This window comes from Budorcas taxicolor, chromosome 15 (assembly GCF_023091745.1).
Source record: "Budorcas taxicolor isolate Tak-1 chromosome 15, Takin1.1, whole genome shotgun sequence".
NCBI lineage: Eukaryota > Metazoa > Chordata > Mammalia > Artiodactyla > Bovidae > Budorcas > Budorcas taxicolor.
This window is the reverse complement of record NC_068924.1, coordinates 37,003,417-37,023,008: the sequence shown is the minus strand read 5'-3', so window position 1 is coordinate 37,023,008 and position 19,592 is coordinate 37,003,417. Positions and strand designations below refer to the sequence as shown.

Genomic DNA, 19,592 nt, shown 5'->3' with positions numbered 1-19,592 from the left:
GGGAGTTGTCAGTTTAAGAAAATCAAAAACATTTAACTTTAAATAAGCAAAAACATCATGTTCAATATAATTTTTAGCATAAACAGATATGCTAAAAATTCTACCCACAGCAAAATAAGATTGAACAATTTTAAAAAGAATTAGAGCCTGAAGTAGTGTTATGTTTTTAGCTTCTGTGTCTTCTCCATTCTACCTTTTTCCAGTTAGACTCTATCTGCAACAATGACAGCAAGGAGTAGGATGAGTTAGTGATCCTTCAGGCTTTTGTTATTTCTGAGAATTGAAGTTCTTCACTAAAGCTATTTGGAAAGCATGTTTTGTCATATAAAATCCATGGCATTTCCCCTGCGCAAAAGCTGAGTAGTGGCATAAGAAAACCAATGAGGACTCACAAATATTTGTCTTATTCATGCTGTTCATGACCATGTCAGTAGAGGAAACAACAGGTTGACCCCATACTCCAGAAATTCTCATCAAATAAGACCCTCATTTATCTACTGGTTTGTTTACTTGGAATATAATTGCTTTACAATACTGTGTTAGTTTCTATGGTACAGTGCTGTGAGCCAGCTGTGAGTGTGCATATGTCTCACCTACCCGAGCTCCCGCCCAGCCTTGCTTTCCACGCCTCTGGGTCTTCACAGAGCTCTGAGCTGAGCCCCCTGCACTGTACAGCGGCTTCCTCCTGGCTGTCTCTACTGAGTCAATTAATTCTATTTCTACCATACAACATAGCATGAAAAATACCATATACTGTACAATCATATAGTTATGTATTTTACATACTGAATCTTTTGTAAAGTGTCTTTCTCTGTATATTAATTAGTCTAACAGTTTCCTTCTATTTTAATGTGGTATGTTTTCTCTCAACCAGTGCTTGGAGAACTGGCATTTCTTGATCAGGCTAGAAAAAATGAATGTGAATAGAGTCTCAAGAAACAAATTCTCTCTAGTAAATCAAACATAAAACAAATAAATGTAACACTTTGCAATTTGGTCTCCAAAAGCTACCTGAGCATATGTAGAAAGGTTGAGAATGACATAGCTCCATAGATGCGTTTGTGAAAAATGTTTAGTAGCTTTAGTTACTCTTGATTTTAAGATATGTTGGTAATGTGACAGTGTAGTAAATATCAGCTAGGGTGATAGTCTGACTGTCACCTCTACTTTCTGGGAGCAGAAATAATACATAGTTAAACCTAGGTTGGTCATGTTGAAATGAATTACCCACAGCCAACTGGCCCTGATGGTACCTGACAAAGACTGATCAAAGTCTGTTCCCGGGATCTGCCACAGGGAACTGTGAGAAGAGAGAGTGGTTTTTGTTTTTGAGATAGGAGTACAGCACCTGATGGGGCTTCCCAGGTGGCTCAGTGGTAAAGAATCTGCCTACCAATGCAGGAGATGCATGTTGGATCCCTGGGTTGGGAAGATCCTCTGGAGTAGGAAATGGCAACCCTTTCTAGTATGCTTGCCTGGAAAATTCCATGGACAGAGGAGCCTGGCAGGCTGCAGTCCACAGGGTGGCAAAGAATCGGACACACTGAGTGCACACACACAGATGCACGTATGGCACCTGACAATGCCCGTGTTTCCTGTCGCAAGAGTCCCGTAAGGAGCTAGTCTTTGTCTTAGTTGTCTCTTGGGACTGTTTGACTTTTCACTGTGGTTCAATAAGATTTTTAATCCCAGTTATTGTCCTCTGCACAAAACCCCTTACCTTTGCAGTGAATTTCTTTTTGCTTGAGTTCACGTCACTTGACTTTCTACTACTTGCAACCAAAGTTGAGATTAAATGCTGTTTTCAAAGGAATGAATGAAATCTTAGTTTACAGTATTTAGGACTGTGAGGATTTAGGATAAGAGAAGTGATATACACATTTTATTCTAAACTATAGTGTTATGTTGATTCTGGATAATAAAGAGATTCAAGGTCACATCATATAAAAGAAGGTTGAAGGAACTGGAAATTTAATTTAGAGGAGACTCCACTGGGACAATGATTGCCTGAAATATGGCTGTTAGGTTTGTTTTATACTATTTCAAAGGCCCTTAAAAATTATTCAAAGTCCAACATGCTTTCAATGCCTAAATCTCTCTAGGATTCCTGCCTCTAAGACATTGGTGTATTTCTGACACATCCAGGAATTCAACAATTATTTAACAAATAGTCATTGTATACCTACTATGTGCCAACCACTATACTATAAACTTGTGTTTTAGCAATGAGAGTGATGTCTGTGCTCTCAGGGCAACTAGAGTCCCATTGAGAATTTAACTCCCATTTGAAATATTTTATCAGAAAATTCTTGCTGGGCCCAATGGAAAGAAATTGTGGAAACACACGATTTGAGTTGTTTGAAAATGGCCAGATCTGAGTGAGAGTAAATATTTAGATACATTAAGATAACTTTCTGGTTTTGAGATTATATGGGAATAACAACACTCTTGATATCAGTAGTTTCCAGCCTTTGGACTGCAGACCATGAGGGTTTCAAGGAATTATTTCAGATGGTTTAGGAACCAGGTGGCGGCGAGCCGGCGCACTAAGCGCGGTGGAAAGGAGCTACCCCACGTCAGAGGTCAGGGGCAGCAGCCTAGAGTGCCAGGCTGCAACGGCGCAGGAACGGCCGAGAGGAGCTACCTTGTGTCCGAGGTCAGGGGCGGCCGGGAGGAGACACCCCGCGTCCGAGGTCAGAGGCAGTGGCCGAGAGGAGCTACCCTGCGTCCAAGGTCAGTGCTGGCCGGGAGGAGCTACCCCGCGTCCGAGGTCAGGGGCGGCGGCCGGGAGGAGACACCTCGCGTCCGAGGCCAGGGGCGGTGACCCTGAGGAGCCACCCCGAGCCCAAGGGCAGGAGCGGCAGCTGAGAGGAGCCACCCACTCCCGAGGCCAGAGCCAGCGGCTGGGAGGAGCAACCCGAGGAGCGGTGGCTGCGCAGGCACAGGAGGGCCTAGAGGAGCCATCCCACGTTGAAGGTCAGGAACGGCGGTGTTAAGGAGATACCCCTCGTCCAAGGTAAGGAGCATCGGCTGTGCTTTGCTGGAGCAGCCATGAACAGATACCCCATGCCCAAGGTAAGAGAAACCCAAGTAAGATTGTAGGTGTTGCAAGAGGGCATCAGGGGGCAGACACACTGAAACCATACTCACAGAAAACTAGTCAATCTAATCACACTAGGACCACAGCCTTGTCTAACTCAATGAAACCAAGCCATGCCTGTGGGGCAACCCAAGACGGGCAGGTCATGGTGGAGAGGTCTGACAGAATGTGGTCCACTGGAGAAGGCAATGGCAAGCCACTTCAGTATTCTTGCCTTGAGAACCCCATGAACAGTATGAAAAGACAAAATGATAGGATACCAAAAGAGGAACTCCCCAGGTCATTAGGTGCACAGGCCCAGTATGCTACTGGAGATCAGTGGAGAAATAACTGCACAAAGAATGAAGGGATGGAGCCAAAGCAAAAACAATACCCAGTTGTGGATGTGACTGGTGATAGAAGTAAGATCTGATGCTGTAAAGAGCAATATTGCATAGGAACCTGGAATGTCAGGTCCATGAATCAAGGCAAATTGGAAGTGGTCAAACAAGAGATGGCAAGGGTGAACATTGACATTCGAGGAATCAGCGAACTAATATGGACTGGAATGGGTGAATTTAACTCAGATGACCATTATATCTACTACTGCGGGCAGGAATCCCTCAGAGGAAATGAAGTAGCCATCATGGTCAACAAAAGAGTCCGAAATGCAGTACTTGGATGCAATCTCAAAAATGACAGAATGATCTCTGTTTGTCTTCAAGGCAAACCATTCAATATCACAGTTATCCAAGTCTATGCCCCAACCAGTAACGCTGAAGAAGCTGAAGCTGAACGGTTTTATGAAGACCTACAAGACCTTTTAGAACTAACACCCAAAAAAGATGTCCTTTTCATTATAGGGGACTGGAATGCAAAAGTAGGAAGTCAGGAAACACCTGGAGTAACAGGCAAATTTGGCCTTGGAATGTGGAATGAAGCAGGGCAAAGACTAACAGAGTTTTGGCAAGAAAATGCACTGGTCATAGCAAACACCCTCTTCCAACAACACAGGAGAAGACTCTACACATGGACATCACCAGATGGTCAACACCGAAATCAGACTGATTATATTCTTTGCAGCCAAAGATGGAGAAGCTCTATACAGTCAACAAAAACAAGACCAGGAGCTGACTGTGGCTCAGATCATGAACTCCTTATTACCAAATTCAGACTCAAATTGAAGAAAGTAGGGAAAACCGCTAGACCATTCAGATATGACCTAAATCAAATCCCTTATGATTATACAGTGGAAGTGAGAAATAGATTTAAGGGACTAGATCTGATAGATAGAGTCCCTGATGAACTATGGAATGAAGTTCATGACATTGTGCAGGAGACAGGGATCAAGAACATCCCTTTGGAAAAGAAAGGCAAAAAAGCAAAATGGCTGTCTGGGGAGGCCTTACAAATAGCTGTGAAAAGAAGAGAGGCGAAAAGCAAAGGAGAAAAGGAAAGATATAAGCATCTGAATGCAGAGTTCCAAAGAATAGCAAGGAGAGATAAGAAAGCCTTCTTCAGTGATCAATGCAAAGAAATAGAGGAAAAGAACAGGATGGGAAAGACTGGAGATCTCTTCAAGAAAATTAGAGATACCAAGGGAACATTTCATGCAAAGATGGACTCAATAAAGGACAAATGGTATGGACCTAACAGAAGCAGACGATATTAAGAAGAGGTGGCAAGAATACACGGAAGAACTGTACAAAAAAGATCTTCATGACCCAGATAATCATGATGATGTGATCACTAATCTAGAGCCAGACATCTTGGAATGTGAAGTCAAGTGGGCCTTAGAAAGCATCACTATGACCAAAGCTAGTGGAGGTGATGGAATTCGAGTTGAGCTGTTTCAAATCCTGAAAGATGATGCTGTGAAAGTGCTGCACTCAATATCCCAGCAAATTTGGAAAACCCTCAGCAGTGGCCACAGGACTGGAAAAGGTCAGTTTTCATTCCAATCCCAAAGAAAGGCAATGCCAAAGAATGCTCAAACTACTGCACAATTGCACTCATCTCACATGCTAGTAAAGTAATGCTCAAAATTCTTCAAACCAGGCTTCAGCAATACGTGAACCATGAACTCCGTAATGTTCAAGCTGGTTTTAGAAAAGGCAGAGGAACCAGAGATTAAATTGCCAACATCTGCTGGATCATGGAAAAAGCAAGAGAGTTCCAGAAAAACATCTATTTCTGCTTTATTGACTATGCCAAAGCCTTTGACTGTGTGGATATCACAATAAACTGTGGAAAATTCTGAAAGAGATGGGAATACCAGACCACCTGACCTGCCTCTTGAGAAATCTGTATGCAGGTCAGGAAGCAACAGTTAGAACTGGACATGGAACAACAGACTGGTTCCAAATAGGAAAAGGAGTACGTCAAGGCTGTATATTGTCACCCTGTTTATTTAACTTCTATGCAGAGTACATCATGAGAAACACTGGACTGGAAGAAACACAAGCTGGAATCAAGATTGCCAGGAGAAATATCAATAACCTCAGATATGCAGATGACACCACCCTTATGGCAGAAAGTGAAGAGGAACTCAAAAGCCTCTTGATGAAAGTGAAAGAGGAGAGTGAAAAAGTTGGCTTAAAGCTCAACATTCAGAAAACGAAGATTATGGCATCTGGTCCCATCATTTCAAGGGAAATAGATGGGAAAACAGTGGAAACAGTGTCAGACTTTATTTTGGGGGGCTCCAAACTCACTGCAGATGGTGACTGCAGCCATGAAATTAAAAGACGCTTACTCCTTGGAAGAAAAGTTATGACCAACCTAGATAGTATTGTCAAAAGCAGAGAGATTATTTTGCCAACTAAGGTCCATCTAGTCAAGGCTATGGTTTTTCCAGTGGTCATGTATGGATGTGAGAGTTGGACTGTGAAGAAGGCTGAGCACCGAAGAACTGGTGCTTTTGAAGTGTGGTGTTGGAGAAGACTCTTGAGAGTCCCTTGGACTGCAAGGAGATCCAACCAGTCCATTCTGAAGGAGATCAACCCTGGGATTTCTTTGGAGGGAATGATGCTGAAGCTGAAGCTCCAGTACTTTGGCCACCTCATGCAAAGAGTTGACTCATTGGAAAAGCCTCTGATGCTGGGAGGGATTGGGGGCAGGAGGAGAAGGGGACGACAGAGGATGAGATGGCTGGATGGCATCACTGACTCAATGGACGTGAGTCTGAGTGAACTCCGGGAGATGGTGATGGACAGGGAGGCCTAGCATGCTGCGATTCATGGGGTCGCAAAGAGTCGGACACGACTGAGCAACTGAACTGAAATGAACTGATGTGCTTCATTAATTGTTTAAGATGAAGTCAGTAATACTGCCACTGCTATTGTGTGAGAATCCACTGAAATTTTCATTCATTTATGCATTCATCCATTCAGTGTATATTGATGACCAGTCAGGTCCCAGGGACTGATTTAAAAGCTGAGGGAAACACAGAACAAAAAATATTTAGAAAGATTGGGAATCACTGCTTGGAGGTATTTGTAATATTCAGTTTTATGTACTGTATGCTTTCATCAGAAGAACAGAAGGCAAATCCATGATCCTGTTGGCTTTTTTTTGGCAAGTGGGGGTGCTTCACACACTATATACTAGTTTCTAGGATATAAATGATACTCTGCAAGCTGTGTGATCCAGGACAATTTGATAATTTTAAGAATTTTATCATGACCTTTGGTTGTGAATAAAATTTTATTTGACTGAAAGTCACATTATTTTGCTGTGTTCACAGAAAAAAGAATTTCTTCTTTTTTATCGCAGTTACATTGAAGCTGACGTGTTAAAAAATAATGAGATGTCTGTTTCCATGGTAGTAGCACAAGAACAGCCCACAAAGAGGAGGATTTCAAAGCTCCTGTAACTGGAATCCTTGAAAATCTGTAATTGCTTAATAATCTCAGGAGACCCTGGAATCTTTGGACATCTAGAATCAGCAGAGGGAAAACAAAACATCAAACACCATTCTTTGCCTCTTGCTTTACACAGTGCTAGCATGTGAGAGTAAGATTATAGAGACCCATTAACCAGGTTGCATCCTAGAAAGAGGGTAGTTAAAACTAGTGAATGGTGCTGGTTATCTTAGTGCTATGTGGTGGTCAGAATACTATTGAGTAACTCTGGTTTAAAACATTATATGTGTCATGTGAACAACATTAAATTTCTACTTCTGTATACCGTATAGTGTGCTTACCACCGAAAATTTCATTTCCATCGGTCACTCTACCAATTGATCCCCTTTACCTACTTTGCCCACCCGCCACTCCCTTTCCCACTGCTAACCACTATTCTGTTCTCTGTATTTACATGTTTGTTTTGTCCATTTATTTTGTTTTGTTTTTTATATCCCACATATGAATTAAATCATGTGGTATTTGTCTTTCTCCATTTGACTTATTTCACTTAGCATAATACCCTCAAAATCTATCCATGTTGTCACAAATGGCAAGATTTCATCTTTTTTATTTTTTTTTGGTTGGGTAGTATTCCATTGTATATACATACCACATCTTCTTTATCCATTCATCCGTTGATGGGCACTTAGGTTGTTTTGATACCTTGGCTGTTGTAAATGATGCCATGATGAACATGGGGCACATGTATCTTTTCAAATTAGTGTTTTTGATTCTTTGGATAAATATCCAAAAGTGGGATAGCTGAATCATAAAGCACTTATATTCTTAACTTTTTGAGGGCTGTTTATACTGTTTTCTATAGTGGCTGCACTAATTTACATGTCCACCAACAGTGTATAAGGACTCCCTTTTCTCCACACTCTCACCAACACTTTCAATTTCTTGACTTTTTGATTATAGCCATTTTAACAGGCAAGAGATGATATCTAACTGTGGTTTTGATTTACATTTCCTTAATAATTAAACATCTTTTCATGTTCCTGTTGATCCTCTGTGTGTCTTCTTTGGAAAAATTTCTATTCAGATCCTCTGCCCATTTTTGAATCAATTATTTGTTTTTATTGTTGTTGAGTTGTATTAGTTCTTTATATAATTTGGATATAAACACCTTATGAAATTGTTTGCAGATATCTTCTCCCATTTGGTAGGTTGTCTTTTTGGCTTTCTTTTTACTGTGCAAAAGCTTTTTAATTTGATGTAGTCCCATTTGTTTATTTTTACTTTTGTTTCCCTTGCCTGAAGAGACATGTCTAGGAAGATATGGCTAAGACGCATGTCAAAGAAGGTATGTGTATTTTTTTCTAGGAGTTTATAGCTTCAGGTCTTACATTCAAGTCTTTAATCCATTTTGAGTTAATCTTTGTTTTTGATGTATGATTGTGATCTAGCTTCATTTTTTAAATTAGGTTTTACCATGACTTGAATGAACTCTCTCTCCGATTTATACAGTTCCTGTGCTTGCCATGTAATTTTTAATTTCTAAATTTGCCCCTTGATTAACCAGCTGCCAAGAAGCATACACAATATACTATTCATGGTGAAGGTATACACTCTATTGCAAATTAGTAGATTTTTATGAACTTAGAAGATCTTACTGTGCTTCATAGCCATGGTTTTCTACTATTATGTATCATTCTTTAAGAATTTGAGGTCCACCAGTTTGGATTCATAGATAAAATTAAACCCGGAAAGGAAACCAAAATCTTGAACAGTATTGTTACTTTATGAGAGTCTGCATAAGCAGCTAGTTTTTAACCCCAGGTGCATTCTCTTACACCCCTTTCCAAAGTAGTCCTTTGAACTAGAGATAAATCAGATTCTTGAAAGAGTGAAGAGTAGTCTTTATTTTTAGTTTCTTACTAAAAACAAAGCAAAAACTAGAAAAAGATCCTTCTGTTTGGATATATGGTTTTATTTCTACCCCATCTAGTACTCTTGACTGGAAACTCCTATGGACAGAAGAGCCTGGTAGGCTGCAGTCCATGGGGTCGCTAAGAGTCGGACACGACTGAGTGACTTTTCACTTTCATGCATTGGAGAAGGAAACGGCAACCCACTCCAGTGTTCTTGCCTGGAGAATCCCAGGGACGGGGGAGCCGGGTGGGCTGCTGTCTATGGGGTCGCACAGAGTCAGACATGACTTGAAATGACTTAGCAGCAGCAGCAGCATCTAGGTAAATCTAATTCCCAAACTGATATCTATCTATGTAGAGATGATTCAATATAGTATGCATTTCATTGAAGAGAATTGCATTTCTGCTTTGTAAATGCCAACTTAAAAATTCTCAGATTTTAAACATTAATCTTGAATGAACTTTAGAAACTTTGTTGTTATTATTAATACTCTACGTGGTTTAATTAGAGGAATTAGGATCAATGAGTGAAAATGTTTTGAAGATTGTTCTCAGGCTTAAATTCAGTTGCAAATATGGCTTAAGCTGTGTTGATCACAACAGATTATCCATAAACTGAACTCTGGCTATGACAAGCTGTGTTGGATCAAATGATACACTTACAAATAGCTTTTAATTTTAAACATTTAATAAACAGGGTGAGGAATCCAGTACAGAGTGGGTTGCATCAACCAGGAAGCCTGGGGGTGCTCTTTTTATTGAATGATTGGTATATGATGTAAAGGAAAGTTAATGGCAGAAAAATCTTCATACCAGCAAGATGCTTTGAGTATCTTATTATATCTAAATGTGATAAGAAATTATGATAGCCCATTAATTACACATTCAGAAGAAAGCCATATTGTTCAGTGGAAAAACCCATTTCCTGGAATTGGAATTACTGTTAGATATATTTTTTAATGGATTTTATTTTCAAAAATGAAAAAAGCTTTTTGTTTGTTTCTGATTATACAAGTAATGGGATTAATGGGAAAGATGGTGGTCTAAGTGTTCATTTATCCATGCCTAATGTTTACTGAAAAGAAGCAGGAGAACGAACTAAGAAAAAGAAAACTTCATTAGTGCTGAAACTAGAGCAGGCTTCATCTTCCTGATATAATGTCTGGATAAAGGATGCCAAGAAAGGAACATGATTCTCCTGCTCAAGAGTATCGTGGGCTGGGCTGAGGGAGTGGGTGGAGATGATGCAAAACTCCTGTGGTACTTCTCACTAGAAGAGCAGATACCTGTGGTATGAGTGGGCTGCAGGAAGGACAGCAAACATCTTCTTTGAGTGGAGGGGATGCTGGAAGAGAACCATATGACTAAATAGTATCATTCTGTTTTTCTGACCTAACTTCCTAAGCCGTCTATGGGGTCACACAGAGTCGGACACGACTGAAGTGACTTAGCAGCAACTTCCTAAGCAGTAGAAATCTACAGATGAACCTTCATTGAAGGTAGACCAGAAAAACAGGTTTCCCTGATGGCTCAGATGGTAAAGAGTCTGCCTGCAACGCAGACTCTTTACCCTGGTTCAGGAAGATCCCCTGGAGAAGGAAATGGCAATCCACTCCAGTATTCTTGCCTGGGAAATCCCATGGACAGAGGAGCCAGCAGGCTATAGTCCATGGGGTCACAAAGAGTCAGACAGGAATGAGAGACTAATACTTTCATTTTTTCACAAATTTAAATGTACACTAATCCTTTAAAGAGAAGTGTCAATGTTGAAAATAGATTCTATATCAGAAGCAATAAAATAAATATACATTTTAGGAGTGCCCTCCATAGAATAGGTAATATTCTATGAAATGGATAATAATGAAAGATTTTTAATAATTCAAAAAAAATGCAATTTTCTTTCCCAGACTCTAAGTTTACATAGACACAGACCTCTACCCACCCACACACCTACTTGCCATAGGTAGCTAAGTAATAGAAGAGGGAATATTTACTGTAAAATCCATCCATTTAGCTCAAGTGCTAATTGAAAGATTAGTATATTGATGAATAAATAGGGAGGAAAGTCAAGTAGATTCTATCCATATTAATCTGGAACAAATATTAGACTTATATTATGAGATAAATGTTCAGGAAAATATCAGCTTGTGAATAAAAATTTTATAGCAAAAAAGATTAAAGGGACATTTATGCAAAAGGACAAAAATGCATTTTGGTACATTTACTGTAGGGAACAGAGAAAATTTCAACTGTAACCATTTTGTGCTTGTGGTTTCTAGCAGGAGATTGTACAATAGTGTGAAATGAAAAAGCTACTAGAAAAACTAAGAAAAGAAAAAAAGGAAGATAAAGATCAACTTCTAGACAAATATTATACCAATGTTAATTTCCTGTTTTTGATAATTGTACTGTTTATGTACATTGTTAACACATGTATTACCGACAAACAATGTGTCTAGAGTACTGGGAATAGTAGGTACTCCATAAATATTTGTTGAATGAATGAATCAATTTCATCCATAATGGTGTGCCACAGTAGTAAAGAATGATCATTAGAATTATACAGGAAGCTATTTAAAAGTACATAAATCTAGGTTCCACCTCATATCTATTTAATTAGAATCTCTGAGAAAGTGACAGAAGTTGATAACACAATAGTAATAAGAGACTTCAACATATCTTAGTTCTTGACAGATTTTGTAATTAAGAAAAATCCATAGAAGATCTTAATCATACAATTAACAAGCTTAATCTAACATTTTTAAAGCTGTGGAATTTTTCTTCAGAATATAGCTTATATTAAAGACTCTCAAGGATTAAAAGATATAATTCCTGTTTTGAAAAATTAATTAATTTTTATTGGAGTATAGCTGATTACATATTGTTTCAGTTTTGAGTGTATAACACAATGAGTCAGTTATACATATACCTATATCTGCTCTTTTATCCACTCTGTTAGATTCTTTACCCATATATGCCCTTCCAGAGTGCTGAGTAGGGCTCCCTGTGCTATACAGTAGGTTATTAGCTATATACCTTATATATAGTACTATGTATGTATCAATCCCTGTCTTTCAATTTATGCTTACCCTATGGTGACCATAAGTTTGTTTCCTACATCTATAACTCTATTTCTGTTTTGTAGATAAGTTCATTTTTACCCTTTTTAAAGATTCTACACATAAGCAATATCATATGATATCTGTCTTTCTCTGACTTACTTCACTCAGTAGGACAATCTCTAGGTCCATCCACGTTGCTGCAGATGGTATTATTTAGTTCCCTTTTATGGCTGAGTAATATTCAATTGTGCATGTGTGTGTATCTATCTATCTATCTATATACACCACGTCTTCGTTATCCATTCCTCTATCAGTGGACACTTTGGTTGCTTCCATGTCTTGGCTATTGTAAATCATGCTTCAGTGAGCATTGGGCTGCATGTATCTTTTAGAATTATGGTTTTCTCTGGGTATATATGGAGTGGAATCACTGGGTCATATGGTAGCTCTGTTTTCAGTTCTTTAAGGAGCCTCCATACTGTTCTACACAGTGGCTGTACTCATTTACATTTCCACCGACAGTGTTGGAGGGTTCCCTTTGCTCCACATCCTCTCCAGCATTTATAGTTTATACATTTTTGGATGAGCAGAGGAGCTCAACAGACATTTCTCCAAAGAAAACATACAGATGGCCAAAAAGCACATGAAAACATGCTCAGCATCACTAATTATTCAGTTCAGTTCAGTCGCTCAGTTGTGTCTGACTCTTTGCGACCCCATGAATTGCAGCATGCCAGGCTTCCCTGAGAAATGCAAATCAAACTATAAAGAGATACAGTTCTGATACTTGTTATATAGTTATTGATTCAACAAATGCAGTATTTTCAATGCCCTTAAGTAAGGAGTATCACAAACAGTTTTCATTCATTTGGGATAAATAATCAGTCCATATTTATGAATTTATTCTATGATCTGTGACTGCCCTCTGTCACAATATAGGAATCCAAAGAGTGTGATCATCTGGACATTGTACAGAAGATCACGTTGGTTTGATATATTGATGACATCACATTATTTAGCCCTAATGAGCAGGAAATAGTAAATGTTCCAAATGCCTGTCCCTGCAGATGGTGACTGCAGCCATGAAATTAAAAAATGCTTACTCCTTGGAAGGAAAGTTATGACCAACCTAGACAGCATATTAAAAAGCAGAGACATTACTTTGCCAACAAAAGTCCATCTAGTCAAGGCTATGGTTTTTCCAGTGGTCATGTATAGACATGAGAGTTGGACTATAAAGAAAGCTGAGTGCCAAAGAATTGATTCTTTTGAACTGTGGTGTTGGAGAAGACTCTTGAGAGTCCCTTGGACTGCAAGGAGATACAACCAGTCCATCCTAAAGGAGATGGGTCCTAGGTGTTCATTGGAAGGACTGATGTTGAAGCTGAAACTCCAATACTTTGGCCGCCAGATGTGAAGAGCTGACTCATTGGAAAAGACCCTGATGCTGGGAAAGATTGAGGGCAGGAGGAGAAGGGGACAACAGAGGATGAGATGGTTGGATGGCATCAATGGACATGGGTTTGGGTGGACTCCTGAGAAAAAAATGAAGAAAGAAAAAAGTTAGGAAGTCTTGTGAATGAGATGGAATTGAATTTGGACTGACTGGGCAGACACAATGTCACTGAAATGTGAAGGACTAAAAGGAAAAGAAAGAGCATGTCCTGAGGCTACCTGGGGGAGGGGTGCCAGGTGGAATGGCCACAATATGCACCGGGCGGAGGTGGGAGTTTGTGGAGATAACTAGCAGGGCTGATAAGAACTTTGACATGTTGCGCGCAAAGGACACCTATGGAAGGTTTTGAGCAGAGAAGTGACGTGAGTGCTCTATATTTTAACAGTGCACAGAACAGACAAAGTTCCTGCTCTTGTGAAACTTTTATTCTAGTAGAGGAGGCCTACAGTAACAAAATATAATAAATAAAACTAGAGAATGAAATGTGATACGTGATACAGATGTGATAAGAGAGAATGAGGCAGAGCAAGAGGACTTTCTGGCTGCAACATTGAAAACAAGTTGTTGAGGGGCCCTGGGGAGGGTGTGAGGGTGGATGCAAGGAGAGAAGTTAGAGGTTATGATAGTAGTCATGGCAGGAAGTGCTGAGAGTGAGTGGTAGCAATGGAGAACATGGGTCATGGCAGATTCAGGGCATATTTAGGAGGCAGAGTCAACTGGAACTTACTGCTGGATTGGATATACAGTGTGTATGAGAGAAAGAATTCCAGGCTGACTCCAGGGATTTTGGGCTGAGCTACTGGAAGGATGGAGTTGTCATTAACTAGGATGGAAAGACCATGAGAGGAGCAGGTTTTGGGGAAACTATGGAAGCTTGCTTGCTTTGAGCCCGTTTGCAAGGCCATAGAGATGTTGAGGGGGAAGTAAAAGTTGGTGTGAACTTTTCCTTTTCAGCTCATACTTTATCTTGAAAGATACTTTCTCACTGGGAGAAAGTTTTATTATATATAGTTTGATTACTTGGGCTCATATCTGATGCTAAGACTCACTATCCCTGTGCACCCTGTGCACCAGTTAGCTGGTGGCAGAGTTAGGGTTCAATTCCGGGCAACTTGGCTCCAGAATCCAGGTGTTTTGGACTCTCAAAACTCTCAGAACATGTTAAATATGGTTATCATTTCCCTGGGTTTTTTTCCCTTGTATCAGGGGATCAATTCTTAATCTGCATCAATTCTTAATCACGCTTAAAATTCATTTAGAGTCTGATATTTGTCAATTGTACTTCTAAGGAGTATTGTTACTTTCGATATACTTTGTAAAGTGTAATTTCTAATTGCACTAGGAATGACCTATCTTTGCACTGGCCAGGCCCTGTGGTTTCTTGCCTTTCTCTAATTTGAGCACTCTGTCTTGTGTATCTAGGTGATCAGCATTCTGCCAGTTACAGTGACAACACAGGGATTCAGTTCTGCCTGCCTTAGTGGGAAGAGTTGATTCCTGGTTGAGATTCGATCTCCCATGACTGCTGCCACGTGGGGGCATTCTTGTTTTATCATTTCGTGTTCATTCTTATGTGGACAATAGTTGAATAGTTGGGTTCACTTATGTTATATCACACACATCATTCATACATTGCAAATATTATTTGTAACAGTTGTTTATATGCTCTCCACCCAGGACCTTGTTTGGTAAAATATGATATTTTCATAATTAGGAAAATCTTTTTTGACAATCAAGTAACTTTTATTTTATCTTTACTTATTCTTTCTTTGATGCTTTTTTCTTTTATGTAGATATGAGTTGCTTACCTGTATTATTTTCCTTCTAAAGAAATTTCTTTTAACATTTCTTGTAAGGCAGGTCTATTGGCAACAAGTTTCCTCAATTTTATTTATTAAAAATATTTATATTTACTTATTTATTTGACTGTGATGGGTCTTAGTTGTGGCACATGGGATCTTCAGTACTCATTGTGGCATGTGAGATCTTTAGTTATGGTATGTGAACTCTTAGTTGCAGCATGTGGGATCTAGTTCCCTGACCAGGGATTGAACCCAGGCCCCCGGCATTGGGAATATAGTATCTTAGCCACTGGATCACTAGGGAAGTCCCCTTAAATTTTAATTTGTCTGAGAAAGTCTTTATATTGCCTTCACTTTTGGAGAATAATTTCAAAGGGTACAGAATTCTAGGTTGATGGGATTTTTTTTTTTTCTTTTTCCCTTAACACTAAATAGTTCATTTCCCTCTCTTCTTGCTTGCGTGGGTTCTGAGGAAAAGTCAGGTGTAATTTTCATCTTTTTCCTCTATAGGTAAGTTGCTTTTTAAACTCTGGCTTCTTTATCTTTGATTTTCTGTAGTTGAAAATTGTGTGTCTACTTATAGGGGTTTCTTTGTTGTTATTATTTGGTTGGTTGGTTTTTTTGTTTTGTTTTGTTTTTTACAAGTAATACAAATATATTTTATTTGAAATAAACAAAAATGCTAACACAAATCAACAGGTCACTTAAAAATAAACTCTTGCTTGACTGTATTACTCAGCAAAAACAAAGCCAAAACACAAACAGCTCTTTTTTGACGTGTGTTTGGAGGAAGACACTACTCGGTTTTTAAAAAACTGACCTTCCCTTAAGGCCTGGTCATAGAAGTGTAAACAATGTAAATGAATCCACCATTACCAGTTGTCATATCATATCTATGTCACCTGTATATTCTGAGATCATACCTGTACCTGCCAATAAACCTGGGAAGGGTTGCTATATCACAGTTATATTTGAGTTGGCAGGCAGGACGGAGGAAGAGTAATTTGGAATAAGTATTACATCCTATTTAGAACAAATCACTAGTATTCCCTTATATAGCAGGTTACAATTGAAAGATACTGCCTTAAAGTTATCCTTTTCACTTTGGTTCATTTTTAGTTTTTTTTTGTGATTAACATAGTTATTCGATTCATTCACTTATAATACAATCCTGCCACAAAGTATTAAAGCAAAAGATACCTATTATTCCTTCAACATCTGCATTTCTTCAAGTTTTATACTCTAGTATACCCCTAGTATGTCAGCAGTTTTCGAATATTAACAAAAACAGTAATAAAAATAGAAAACACTCTTCTAAAAATGCACGTCTATAACTATAATGGTACTAGGTGGGAAGGAGACAATGAGGGAAAGGGAAAAAGCAAACATGTTGATGTAGGGAATGTGGTTCAAGTCTTTGGATTTAAAAACAACTTCCCCAGAGAAGTTGGCTATGATGGAATTTCCAGAAAACTTCCTTGGCCTCCAAAATGAACCTGAAAAGCCCAATCCAAACATATGAAACTACAGTTAAGAGATGTTATAAATGATGATCAAAGCAACTGGAGGGAGAAGGATGAATGTATCTTCCATTCAGCTACAGTTTGCAGCACAGCCTCTTTAGCTGTTGGTTAATCAGTAAAAACCACTGAACAGCAGAAGTACTTTGAAGGATGGGGTGGAAAAGTATTGAATATATTACCTGTCTATGTCAGTAACAGGGCTTCATGGCTAGGAAAATGTTCTAAACAGTAAAATGACTCCAGGGTAGATATCTCTCTCCATCATTAAATGTGGCAGAATTAAAAAAGAAAAATTTACAACTAGGTATAGTGAAAACAAAATTACAAGGCAGAAAACACAAAAGAATCAAGACAGTGCTCTAGGTTCAACAGTATTCTATTAGGCTAGAAAACCTGTTAACTTTTGAAAGCCCTAGCAAAATATCACTCTTGTTTATAAATCACTTATTTATCATATGACCACACGTTGAATCCTTTCTTTCCATGTACTGAAGAATCCTACATTCAGCCTTTAAGTATTCTGCATTTCTTTGCCAATCTTGTAGCTGAGTATCTTGTTCCAGTCGACTTTGGTGTGGGTAACAGGAAGTTGCCGGCGCAAGGCTTTGAATGTGGTGTCTGACATCGTTTGATAGTTTTCACTAATTGCTGTCTGATACTCATTTTCTGCATGCTCTATGATTTTAATAAATTCCTTGGCAGTCTGGGCTTCATTCTAAACAGTTACTGAATCCTGTACATCTTTATGACTAACCAACTGAACATTGCCATCTTCATAATAGTGAACCTGAATCTGAAGTACTCCAACCACCTGGGCTGTAGATGGTGTGATGGTGAACTTCCATTCTGATCTCCAGTGACCATTCCAGAAGTTTTTAGGCTGAAACTGGTGGCTTTCAATACATGCAATAATGGTCTGTTGCCCATCTATAGTTTTAGCATAAACAGTACAAAAGCTGTTGGAATAATGATCTTTCACATAGGCCCTTAAAGCGTTGTCACAGGATTCTCTCCAAGACTTCAGACCTCCGTCTACTTCTTCTGGCTGGGGGTCACTTGCTTCTTTCCATAAGTGATCAAACTTAAAGGAAATTTTGTTTCTTGGATCTAAAAATCTGCTATTACCCAGGTCACCGTGTTCTGTAATTAAGACCTGATCTTCATATCCTTCTATCTTCACAGGCGTGAACTGATCCATGTTATACTGGGCAAATGCATGTGCTGCCACTTCCCTGAGGAGATTATCATTATTAAGTAGTAGCCAGATATCGTTGAACACTTCATTGAATTCCCCTGGCAGTGCATGAGTGATAAATTTAGCAGCTATGCATACCTTCTCCTCATCCGACACCTGATCCTCGAAGTCAGCCATCTTGGGCTGCTCCCTGGATTTTGTTTTTTGCATTTATTCTGCTTGATATTCTCTTAGCTTTGTGGATCTATGGTTTGCTGTCTAACATTAATTCATAGTAAGTCTCAGTCATTATTGTTTCAAATATATCTTCTTTCCCTTTCTCTTTCTCTTCTTCTAATATTTTTATTACACATATGTTACACCTTTTGTAGCTGTCCCCTAGTCCTTGGATATTTACTTTGTTTTTTTTGCTTTTCTGTTTTGGAGGTTTCTGTTGACATAGCCATGATTCTAAGATTCTTTCCTCAGCCATAGCCAGTTTACTAAGATCATTAAAGGCATATTTCATTTTATTACAATGTTTTATATCTCCAACATTTCTTTTTGATTCTTTTCACCTCTCTACTTAAATGTCTCACTATTCTTGCATGCTATCTACCTTATCTGTTAGTTCAGTTCAGTCACTCAGTCATGTCAGACTCTTTGTGACCCCATGGACTGCAGCATGCCAGGCCTCCCTGTCCCTCACAACTCCCGGAGTTTACACAAACTCATGTCCACTGAGTTGGTGATGCCATCCAACCATCTCATCCTCTGTCATCCCCTTCTCCTCCTGCCTTCAATCTTTCCCAGCATCAGGGTCTTTTCAAATGAGTCAGTTCTTCACATCAGGTGGCCAAAATATTGGAGTTTCAGCTTCAACATCAGTCCTTCCAATCAGTATTCAGGACTGATTTCCTTCAGGATGGACTGGTTGGATCTCCTTGCAGTCCAAGGGACTCTCAAGAGTCTTCTCCAACACCACAGTTTAAAACCATCAATTCTGCACTCAGCTTTCTTTATAGTCCAACTCTCATATCCATACATGACTACTGGAAAAACCATAGCCTTGACTAGACGGACCTTTGTTGGCAAAGTAATGTTCTGCTTTTTAATATGCTGTCTAGGTTGGTCATAAGTTTTCTTCCAAGGAGTAAGTGTCTTAATTTCATGGCTGCAATCACCATCTGCAGTGATTTTGGAGCCCAGAAAATAAAGTCTGTCACTTCTTCCCCATCTATTTGCCATGAAGTGATGGGACCAGATGCCATGATCTTTGTTTTCTGAATGTTGAGTTTTAAGCCAACTTTTTCACTCTCCTCTTTCATCAAGAGTCTCTTTTGTTCTTCTTTACTTTCTGCCATAAGGGTGGTGTCATCTGCATGCTGCTGCTGCTGCTGCTAAGTCACTTCAGTTGTGTCTGACTCTATGCGACCCCATAGACAGCAGCCCACCATATCTGAGGTTATTGATATTTCTCCTGGTAATCTTGATTTCAGCTTGTGCTTCATCCAGCCTGGTGTTTCTCATAATGGACTCTGCATAAAAGTGAAATAAGCAGGGTGACAATATACAGTCTTGACGTACTCCTTTCCCTATTTGAAACCAGTCTGTTGTTCCATGTCCAGTTCTAACTGTTGCTTCCTGACCTGCATATAGATTTCTCAAGAGGGAGGTCATTCCCATCTCTTTATGAATTTTCCAGGCATCGAGCAAG

General features: G+C 39.3%; 1 pseudogene; it reads right to left on the bottom strand.

The window, feature by feature from the left end:
* Positions 1-17,212: 17,212 nt before the first annotated feature.
* LOC128059815 (F-actin-capping protein subunit alpha-1-like) lies at positions 17,213-18,073 on the bottom strand (annotated as a pseudogene).
* Between the last annotated feature and the right edge of the window lie 1,519 nt (positions 18,074-19,592).